The 10,678-nt window shown below is 45.7% G+C and overlaps 1 long non-coding RNA gene across 2 annotated transcripts; it reads right to left on the minus strand.

Annotated features, from left to right (window-relative positions):
• Positions 1-1,523: 1,523 nt before the first annotated feature.
• LOC106025728 (uncharacterized) lies at positions 1,524-10,326 on the minus strand. 2 transcript variants are annotated; one of them, XR_010046256.1, is made up of 8 exons: positions 10,236-10,326; positions 9,320-9,613; positions 8,123-8,256; positions 6,964-7,145; positions 6,313-6,778; positions 6,092-6,183; positions 2,364-2,443; positions 1,524-2,155 (listed from the first exon to the last, which is right to left on the minus strand). It is a non-coding gene; the product is annotated as an uncharacterized LOC106025728 (long non-coding RNA). The 2 variants fall into 2 exon arrangements; XR_010046255.1 differs by having other exon boundaries at positions 6,313-7,145.
• Positions 10,327-10,678: the final 352 nt, after the last annotated feature.

The following is a 10,678-nucleotide window of genomic DNA, read 5'->3' on the forward strand; positions in this document are numbered from 1 at the left end:
CTCCCAACAGTATCAATGGCCTTCACCCCCAGTGCGTGGTAAAGGTCAAGGGTGTCATGTGGAGTTTGCTTTTGGGTGAGGGGACATGTGAGCGGGGTGCTTGTGCCTCAGAGAGATTCCAGTGAGGAACTTGGCCAAATACAGGGTCTCACAAAGAGGAAAAGAGGAATGAGTTATGCTGAGTTGAAATCCAAATTGTAGCAAAGTCTCAGACTTCCAACACACACACTGTGTTTATTGGTGTTTTTCATATACAAGGGGGTCTAGTGTTAAAAAATTAAAAATTTGAATATTATTTGCCGCAGAATACTTTCGGGAAAGTCTTTTTGGGGAGAATGCAAGTAACTAAGGGAGGCCCCCAATTCTCAAGCAAGACTTCGGCTATCTGGGATTCATGGAGTTAAATTCAATGTAATTAATGTGAGTACTGAATTAGCAAATGCTAAACCACTGTGCCGAGGGCAAGTGCCGAGTTGGGTTTCTGTGAGTCTCTGATCAGATTTTTGTTGACCGATCAATACTTCGTATTATGTGTATTTCTATTTAGAGGCACATTAGTTAATGTATACTGCAGATTCATTTGCACTGAACTTGCACCCCTATAATCTGTGCTTGGACAAAGCTTATCTAACTCACAAAGCACATCAGAGCCTCCCGCTCTTGGGAACCCTACGAAGTACCCGCACACGGTGGTGGGGGCTGCTGTGAACAGAGAAATCACCACTGCAGTGTCCAACAACGCAGAGTGCAGTGCTCAGGAGAGCCAAAGACAGTGTTGACAATCTGGGCGCAGCTGGGAGAAGGCAGAATGTTGCCTTGTTGGGCATCAGGTGACAGCAGGAGCTCTAGTCACTCAGATTGATTCTGAAAGTGCTGTGGGTCCTGTTTTGAATTTAGAAATTAACTCTATGGAGTAGAGGAGTTTGCAGAGAGTTCATACACAAGGCAAATTAACTGTGCATATACTGTTGGTATGAGTAAAGATTTCAGGGAGAAGTCCATCCTGAAGGGGGTTTGGGTCATGGGCACCTAGTTATTAATTCTGAGAGTTCAAATTCTGAGAGTTATCCAGAGAGAATTAGCAGGCAAGTGAGTAAATAATTACATACAGGGATGATTATTCAGGAACTGTTTATAACACAAAGGAATACTATGCAACCATTAACAAGAAAAATTGGGGAATATCTATTAATATGAAAGATGTGGTAGTTAAACTATAGTCTGCCCTCCAGCATTATGGGCTCTGTATCTTTGTATTCAAATAACTGCAGATCAAAAATCATTGAAAAGAAATTATATTTCTCCTGAACATTCTGGCTTTTGTTTTTTGTCATTACCTAAATAACACAACATAAGCATTATTTACTTAGCATATGCATTGAATTAATTATTATAAGTAAAGTAGAGATAATTTTACAGTATACAGGTGGTTGGGTATCAGGTCATATGCAAATACTATGACATTTTATATACAGGCCCTGAGTATTCTTGTATTTTAGTGTATCTGTGAGGCTATGGAACCTATCACCACTGGATACAGAGGGACAGTCCTGCAGTTAAACAGTACCCACATCCCATAATAAATATGTCATATTTATCTTGTGTGATATAGACATACTCGGTTTATGATCTAGGTATACTCAGTGGGTCTGGAAGGATGTATATCATTGCAGTGTTGTGTCAAGGAATGGAGATGATAGGAACATAATTATGTCCTTTTTCCATGTGTTCTAAATCTGTTTACAATGATAGCTGCCTTTATAACTAAAAATTATTATTTCTCTACTGAATATTTGTAAGGGGAAGTGCTTCCTCTATGCCAGGTACTGGGCTAAGTTTCTCAGCTCCGAGTTTTAATGAAAAGTCTATAAAATAATAGTCGCTTATATTTCACAATTTTTAATACAAGTAGAGAAAGTCTGAAGATCCACTTGCTAGCAGGGCCTGGAGGGTCTGCTCCCTCTGAGGCGTCTTGCTGCCCTTCTGTGAACAGGAATCAGGAATCACAGGGGTGGAGTCTCTGGCCCAAGTCTTCATTGCTCAGAAAAGTGCTGAGGCCTGGATCTTTCCAGCCAGGGCAGAATTCCTGGGGCTTGGCCACAGTGACAGGGCGAGCAGTTTCAGGCAGGAATCTTGCCTGTCTCCTTCTCTTTCTCTGTTTTTAAAAGAAATAGGTACTGTCTAAGCTGAGGGGAGCCTCGTGTTACCTGGTTTTCTTCAGAGCCTGAGCAGATAGGGGCTGCTCCAGCTCAGCCCCGCCCCCACCTCACCTTCTGGGGGACAGCATTTTGGGGAGAGCCTGTACTCTGCCCAGAGCCCAGTTAATTGTCGGCAGCACCCAGGACCACATAGGATGAACTTACCAGACGTAAGCACCTCGGGGTGAGGCTTTTGCGTGCATTGTATCCTTTGGAGCATTGCTCTGTAACCAACTCGTATTTTCCTAACAGTGAACAAATCAAAAAATGACCTAAGCTGATACCGGGAGCCGAGTTCAGGCTCCACTCCTTTCTCTCTGCTTGGCACCGCTGCCCAGCGCCAGCCTCTGCACTGTGATGCCCCACGTGTCCTCGACTTCCCCACTTTCTCTCCTGCTGCACTATTGGAAACCACATTATCCGCTATGTTTGAGAGCAGCAGGCTTGGAAACCACCCTCCCTGTGCCACACTGGCATGTGGACCTTTGACCAAGTTGCTAGCCTTTCTTGGCCCTCAGGTCATTCATTTAAAAAATTAGTTCTAAAAATGTCATGTCTTGATTTGCTGGCTTAAAAACACAGGTTATGGACATAACAATTATATACCAGCCTATATACTGGAACTTTACTCCTTCCCACTATCTGGTTTCTTATGGCAAAGCTCAATGCTTGGAATTTTGTGATGCCAAGGCAGACTACCGAAGTGCTGCTCCATCCCAGCATTAACAAGCTTTGTCAGAGAGGTATTCTAGTGGGCAGGAGCAGGAGGACCCTTTCAAATCACACCATGTAGGCAGTCCCTTGATGTATGCAGGACCAATCAGCCCCCTCCCCCAAGGGGTCAGCTGATTGGAGCACCTGAGGTCACATGGCAGAATTAGGCATAGTTTATGGTTGTTTTCAGGGAGCCAGATCTTCCAAGAATGGTATAAATGTCAGTTTTATGAAACTCCATTTCTCAAAGCCCTGATCAACTCTCAATCATCTGCCCCCTTTCTCCTCCCAGCTCTCCCAAAGAGCCTGAGGAGATTCTGAGATGAGAGAGCATAATTACAAATGGGCTGGGACTCTGGGGCAGCTTACAGCTTAATTAGCTCTCCTCCCTCTGCTGTCTCTGTGGCTCAGCCTCACGCTCACTGGCTCACTGGCACAAGAGAAGTGGCTGCCAACGAATTCCTAGCAGGAGCCGCTCAACCTGTTAACATGCTCCCTCAGTCCCTCCTGACACTCATATCCACGCTGCAATTAGACACAGTTGAGGAGAGGGAGAGGCCTGGCCCAGCAGTTCTCCTGCCTCAGCTTGCATGTCCAGAGCTGGCTGGGGTGGCTGCTTGTCTGGGCCAGCCCGGAGGGGAGGTGCACAGGAATGTGGAGTGGCCGCAGCTGCTGGCCCAGCCTTGGTCCAGAGGCTGCTGGCTATAGGTGTGTTTCCACGGACATCTGGTGAGCAGGGCCAGGTATTAAGGCACCTGGGGCTGAAGTGACCTGTCCCTCACATTGCTAGGACGGTACCTGCAAAGGGTGAGGACACTTAGAGACAGAAGGACTGGGACAAATCCTGGATAAGAGCCACCCTGGGCCGTGCACAAGTCAGTGCTGCCAAAGAAGGACTTTGGGTTTGTGAGACATCAGAAAGACAGAACTTTACAGTTGTACCTGTAGGAAAAGTACAACCCCCTAAATCCATTTTGAGGTCCTCAGGGCTATCTGGAAGTTTCTGGCTGGAGGTAAATGACTCTCCTGTAAAGTGGACTTACTTCCCGCCCTCCTAGAGAGGAGAAAAGCTGGAGGAAGAGTCCTGAAGTTGGAAAAGAGGGATCATTATGATGCCTGTCGGCGAAGACAAGGGGAGAAAAGAGAAGTGCTGCCTGTTTCTACCACACACCCTCTGCAGCCAGAAGGATCTGCCTAAGTTGAGTGCAAGACCCCAGACCCTCCAGGGAGATGGAGGGGCTCCCCCCCAGAGGCAGAGAGTGAAAATCCAAAAACTACAATGGACACACTTTGAATTTGTTGTTAAAACCCAGTGTGCTGTCTCTAACTCAAACACCACACTGTTTTGATTACCTAAAAATGTGTTTGTGTGTAACCCAGGATGTGTTTTAATCTACCTGAAAGAACAGGAAGTGGGTTCTCCAAAAGTAAGTATTCAAGGCCCACAAAGTGATAAGAAACCCATCAAGAGATGGGAAAAGCACATCTGTGTCCAGAACCGCCAAAGTGCTGAGGCCTCATACAGAACACAGCTGTGGGCTTAAACTTCCTTGTCAAAGGGATCTTTGGTTCACACCCTCAGATTGGCACTCAGCAGCCAGGTGCAGTCAGTACCAAGCAAGGATGCCAAGTAGCCCAAGCACAGGGCAGCCAGCACTGCTCTCACTCTTATTTGGGAAGATTAAGGGGGAGATCCTGAGAGGGAACTTCCCTCCAGCCCCTCTATGTTGGAAGACTCATGTTCCAGTGCCTTTCCACCTTTCAGAAGGGTCCTCTGTGTTTCCTTAGGCTCTGTGCATGGCGCATTTTTGTTACATTGTCAAATTTGCATCCCATCGGTTCACAGGGTGAAGACAAAATGGCCAGGCTTTCATGGCATTTATATCTGAAACGGGCACTGACTGAATGCCACGTGCCTGGCAGGTACTATTTTTGAGGTGCTCAGAGACCAGTGTGGGAGATAATTATGGAACAACAAGGAAAGCCCTGGAGCAGGGAAATGTGCAGTGTGAAGAGGCCTAGGGGTGGGGGACCCCAGAGGAGGACTGCTGGGCTGGGCCTCTGAAAGGACAGGGCATCCTTGGGTGTTGGTCTAAAGGAGGGTGGAGGGTTAGGAGGCAGGGACTGACATGCTGGGCAGGAGCTCAGAAGGAACTGTGATCAGAACAGGCCCCGCGTGATGCCCTGAGAAACTGGGCAGTGTCTCCTGGCCCGGGGAACTACAAAAAAAGTCGGCAGGGGATATTTGTGGTTTCTGCCTGTGGAGTATAAAGTAGAAGGCAGGGAAGGGAGGAGGGAGGCCTCTTCTGACAAGTGAATTTTTTTTAGCACAATCATCCCCATTTGTCAGTCATGACTGTGAAAACTGCCAGCACAGTGCTGTCCTCTTGGTGTACCCCAGGTTGCCTTCTGCTGCTTCTCATCCCTCTCCATACACTGGGGATGTTTCTGTGAAGGCCCCAGCTGGCTCTGGACCTAGGTCCAGCCTGCTGGAAACCCCCAGGCCTTGTTAATCAAATATTTGTCCGGAATCCAGCTTCAGCATTACCTGACAATGCAGGGTACCCCACTCACAGATTCAAGTTTCCCCAACTCATCAGAGTAACATGTGACCCCCTAAGGTTTCTGGACTGAAGACCACTGCCTGGGGCAATGAGACTGAGCCTGGACCCTTCTATTCCCAGGTCACAGAGGACAGGACCAAAACAAAACCAGGAATTCTCCCCGATTCTGAGCCAGCCTCCAGCTTAGTCCTGGGAGGCCTGCCAGGAAGGGCTCAGTCACTGTCAGGCACTCGGTGTCAGGCGTAACAAAGCCACCCAGGAATGCAGGTGAGCTCATGCCGCTGGGCAGCTGCGGTTCATGCCGCAACAAGCTGCCTGCGTTTCACAGGGGAGGTGGCTGGCACAGGTGGAGTCAAGCGCCCAGGCCTGTCGGCACCTACATAAGCCATGATTATCTGGTTTTCTTTTCTTTTATCCAGAAAAGGAGCTGCCACACAAAGAGTTTAGCAGAGCAAAATCACTAGTCCCACATTTGGATAGAACAGTATCCACAGAAGCAAAAATAACGAGGAGGGGAGAAGGGGAGGTGGGAGGGGGAAACGGAGAAAGGGAAGGAGGGAGGGAGGAGGGTGAGAAAGAGAGATGCAGGCCTGACCTACTGCTGACATGATTCACCTGCAGGGAATGTGCAGAAAAGCTCTCCACCTGGGCTGATGTGCAGGTCACAGCATGAGAAACATTTCGCATCACCTTCAGGGGCTTGAGCACTTAAAAATAATAGAAAGGAAAAGTTGAAAATTAAATTACGGTTGAGACTGGCTGTCTGGGAGGGGCCAGCTCAGTGGGCAAGGCTGGCTGGGATAGTCAGACAACAGGAGCAGGAAGAGGTCAGATACCAGAGAAGCTGTCAGTGAGGTGAACGATCTCCCACAGGCACCAGCACAGAGGCCTCCCACTTGGAAATGTTGCACACTCTGTCCCATCCCTCCATCCCTTTCATACTGGGCCTGATCCACTACTGGTCACAGTCTAGTGGGACTGGATTTGGGTGATGGTCTGCTCAGCAAAAGATGTCACTTTATTCATCTGCAAGACCAAGGATCAAAGCATGGTGGGTGTAATATGCAAGAAAACTCTCAGCTCTTCCCTCCATTTCCCATGCCAGCCAGTGAAGGAGAAGGTAGTTTCCTTATGGTGCTTGTTTTAATTACTTTTTTTGTTGCTGAGATAAAATATCTGACACTCAAAGAAGAAAAGGTTTATTTAGCTCACAGTTTGTAGAAGTTTCAGTCCATAATTGGCTGAGTCCAAGACAGGGTTGCATGGCAGAATTGGCATCTCAGAGCAGAAGACAAGCAGCAGCTATAAATAAGTAACAAGCAGCCAGTGACAAGGAGTGACACCCTTTTGGTCTCATATATCTCGTCTAGGCCACTCACCCTTCTGGAAGGTACTCACACCTTTAATTCTAGTATTGCATCCCTGACCCCAGCATCACACACCTGAAAATATCTGAAAATCTTACCTACGAAAAGCTTCAATGATACCTGTATTAGGCTTTGGGGGGACATCCAGATACAAGCCATAACAGTACTCCACAAAGGCTTGTTGATGGCTCATCATCAAAAACCACAGAAAATCATAATTCCCTCTTCTCTACCAGGAAAGTAGAGTTCCCTCACTTCATCTTCAGTCCACATGTTCAAAGATGACCAATTTCTAGGGAGGCCTAGCAAAATTGAGAGAAAGAAGTAATTACTCTTCTCTGATTTTGCTTGCATAGTTTCAGATTTTAACATCAAACAGCACTATGCCATGATGTGTTTTGGATTGGTTTCTGGCCAGTATAGCTTGGGCAACTTGAACTTATCAATAAGGGAAAAGCCCACACACAAAAGAGACTGAATAAGTAGCATTTTGGGTCCCCTCCAGAGAAAATCATCGTCGTCACAGGTGTGGAGGGAATGCTTACTTTTTCTTTGCCAGACCTCACTTAAATCTGAGGAGGTGGTTGGCATTATCTAGAGAGTTTGCAATACAGGAGCATGACTTGCCTCTTTCTTCACAGCTTTAGAAGCTTATTTACCAAGCCCTCCAGTTCCTGTGTTGAAAAGATCACTAAAGGATATAAAATACTCTCAAAACAATTCAGGACTCAGTCAATATTTATAACCAGGGGCTTCATCTCAGGTGGCTTCATAAGCCTGTTTGAGCTCCACTTAACCAGTGTACATTGATCATTTCTGGGAGAACTTTTGCCTGCTGGCCTCTTCCATCTTTATTATACTACACAATTGGGAATACACTTAACTTTCAAAGGTTCAGCTAGTGCCATTCAAAGGAAAAATTTCCACCTTATTTTAAAGCCCTTGTCTGGTTCCCTTGCAGTCTGAGTAAACATTACTCAATAGCCAAAGTTACTTAAGCATCAATCATTTCTACTTCAAGGAGAAGGTAAAGGGAACAAAGATGTAACAGCACAAAAAGATTGAAATTTAACCTCCACTGCTGGGTGCATTCCAATCTTGTTCAGATTAGTTCTTCAAAAAGAAACCCTAGAGAACCAATGGTATAAAATGAAATTCTCTTTCGCAAGGCTTGCACTTGAAAATCAAGTAATGCATCCTGGAAGCTCCAAGCAGGTGGTAACTCAGCTAAGGGGGTGGGTATTTGCTCTCTCTCCACCTTTGAGTAATTTCCACAAACCTTTTGAATTCCTCTTCTGCTGAGTGCAGCCTCCTCCAAACGCATCTCTATCCCAGCTCTTCCTTCTGCAGACCTCTCAGTTCATGACATTCCACCATCTCTTTAACTCTTTATCTTTTCAATCCATTTACTCTCTTAAAAAGAAAAGAAAAATTGCTATCTATAGAAAAATTAGCCTTCAAAACTACTTTATCTAACCTCATTGGCTTCCAAGATGCCATTCGTTGGTTCTGAGATGTACAAGTCCTATGTAGAGTGGACCAGGGTCTTTTCAGGTGTCTCTGACCCCCTGCACCCAACATACCAGGGGAGCCCATTAATCACACAGACACTTGCTTCTCACCTAGGTTTGGGAAGGGAAGGGCATGTGCATAGTTAACAAGCTCCCTAGGCGGCTCTCCTGCCCAATGACTTTGGGAGTTTGCTATCACTGAGGGGGCAGCATGGCTTTGGAGTCAGAGAAACTCTTGCTGGATTCTGTGCTTTCCCTTTGCTAAAGCATGATTTTTAAGTCCTTATGGTGCCATGCCATGAACCTATGTTTTCTAGCTCATTCATAGAGGTGTGCAGCCATCACTATAATCAGTATAGTGACATTTAACACACCAGAAGAAACTGTATCCATCAGCAGTCACTCTCAATTTCCCCTGTAACCACCCCTAGCTCTAAATAATCATGAATCTGCACTCTTTCTCTATGGCTTTGCTTATCCTATGCATTATATCAATGGAATCATACAATATGTTGCCATTTGTGTCTGACTTCTTCCAAGGTTCAACCATGTTGTTACCATACACCAGTATATGGATTCTTTTATATGGCTGAATAATATTTCATTATATGCACGGAGCACCTTTTACTTATCAGTTAGTCTGCTGGTGAGCATTTGGGTTATTTCAGTTTGGGGTTTTTATGAATAAGGCTGCTATGGACATTTATGTAAGTTTATGTGGAGTTGTTGGGTCATATTACAACATGGTGCCTAGCATTTTCAGGAATGCCAGGTTGCTTTCCAGAGTAAACTGTACCATTTTACATTCCCATCAGCAATGTATGAAGACTGCAATTTCTTCACATCCTTCACAATCTTTGTTATTTTCCATCTTTTCTATTATAAGAATGTGTGTCAGTGTTTACTAGGGACACAGATGTAACACAAAGTATACAAATGTATAAGAAATTTCATGATTGGCTTACCATGGTCAGCCAGAGTTGGATGAGGAAGAGTGCAGAGCTTGTTTGCATTCTGGAAACCAAAGACTTCAGGACAATGTTTGGAGCTCACTGTAGAGTCCTGTGAAAGTCTTTATTTGAAGGCTGGCGGGTCTGCGATTGCAGGCTGAAAAGTTGTCTGCACTGGAAGGTTGAAGAATCCAAGGCAGAAGCCAAAGCAAAAAGCTAGAAGGCTCAAGAGTCTACAATGGAAGCCGAAGAGTCTGCGCTGGGAGCCAGGAGATGACATCCAGGTTGAAGGCAAAGACTGGAGAGCCTCTGAAGAACAGAAACAGATTCATCTTCCCTCAGTTCCCCTTTATACCATCCAGCCATGAGCCACCGTAGAGTGGGTCTCACATCTGGGGTGTACAATTGCTGAACTGATTTAGTTAAGCCTCTGAATGTCTCATTGTCACAACCAAGCAACCATTACAGCATCTTAGTAAATAAAAGAAGAATTTCATGATGGCTCCGATTTAATGATTAATAATATTGAGCATCTCCTGCATTCGTTCTGGAGTAGCTATACGGTTTAGTATATCATTTCACCTCTCTAAGCTCTGTTTCCTTGTATGTGAACTGAAGTGTGAAAATGTGGTTGAATTAAATGAAGGGGAGAAGCTGGAGTCTCTGACACATAGTAGGCATTTAACAAATCTCGACTTTCCACATCGTTAATTTTAAAACCTATCAACTCAGACAGTGTGGAATAATTCCCAGAATTTCCTTTCTTTTAAGGTTCTAAGTTATGCTTGGGCACAAGAGTTACCTGTGGGAGCTTCAGAAGATGCAAGCAGTTTGTAGCCATGTTGTGCTCTGAAAGCTGGTGCCTCAGTCACTTTCTCACACAGCACTTGACACTCTCAATTTAAAGGAGGAGAGGTTTATTTGGACTTACATTTTCAGTCAGTGGTGGCCTAACTCCAAGACAGAACCAGCATGGTAGTGGAGTAGAAAGTAAAGCAGCTCACACCACGATGAGCAGAAAGCAGAGCACTAAGGCAGGAGCTAGGGAGGAAAATACACCCTTTCAGGACACGCCCCTGGTGACCTGTCTCTCAGGCTCCACCTTCTAACAGCACATCCAGCTACCAAGCTCATTAGCAGATGAACTCACTGATAAGAACAGTGACCCCATGATTTAACCACTTCCAAAAGCCCTGCGCTCCAAACACATGAGGTTCTGGGGAGACATTGTAGGTCTAAATCATAGCAGTTGGTTACAGCACTGCCACTGCTCATGTGTGTGCTGATTTTCTGCTGTCTTGCTTTGCTGGCCCAGGGCAGCCTGAGCAACTCCTTTAGCTCCTCTAAGTCTTGGCCCAGGCACTGTGCATTTCT

This window comes from Cavia porcellus, unplaced genomic scaffold (assembly GCF_034190915.1).
Source record: "Cavia porcellus strain 051 isolate PalLab524CR breed Dunkin Hartley unplaced genomic scaffold, mCavPor4.1 scaffold_2, whole genome shotgun sequence".
Classification (NCBI taxonomy): domain Eukaryota; kingdom Metazoa; phylum Chordata; class Mammalia; order Rodentia; family Caviidae; genus Cavia; species Cavia porcellus.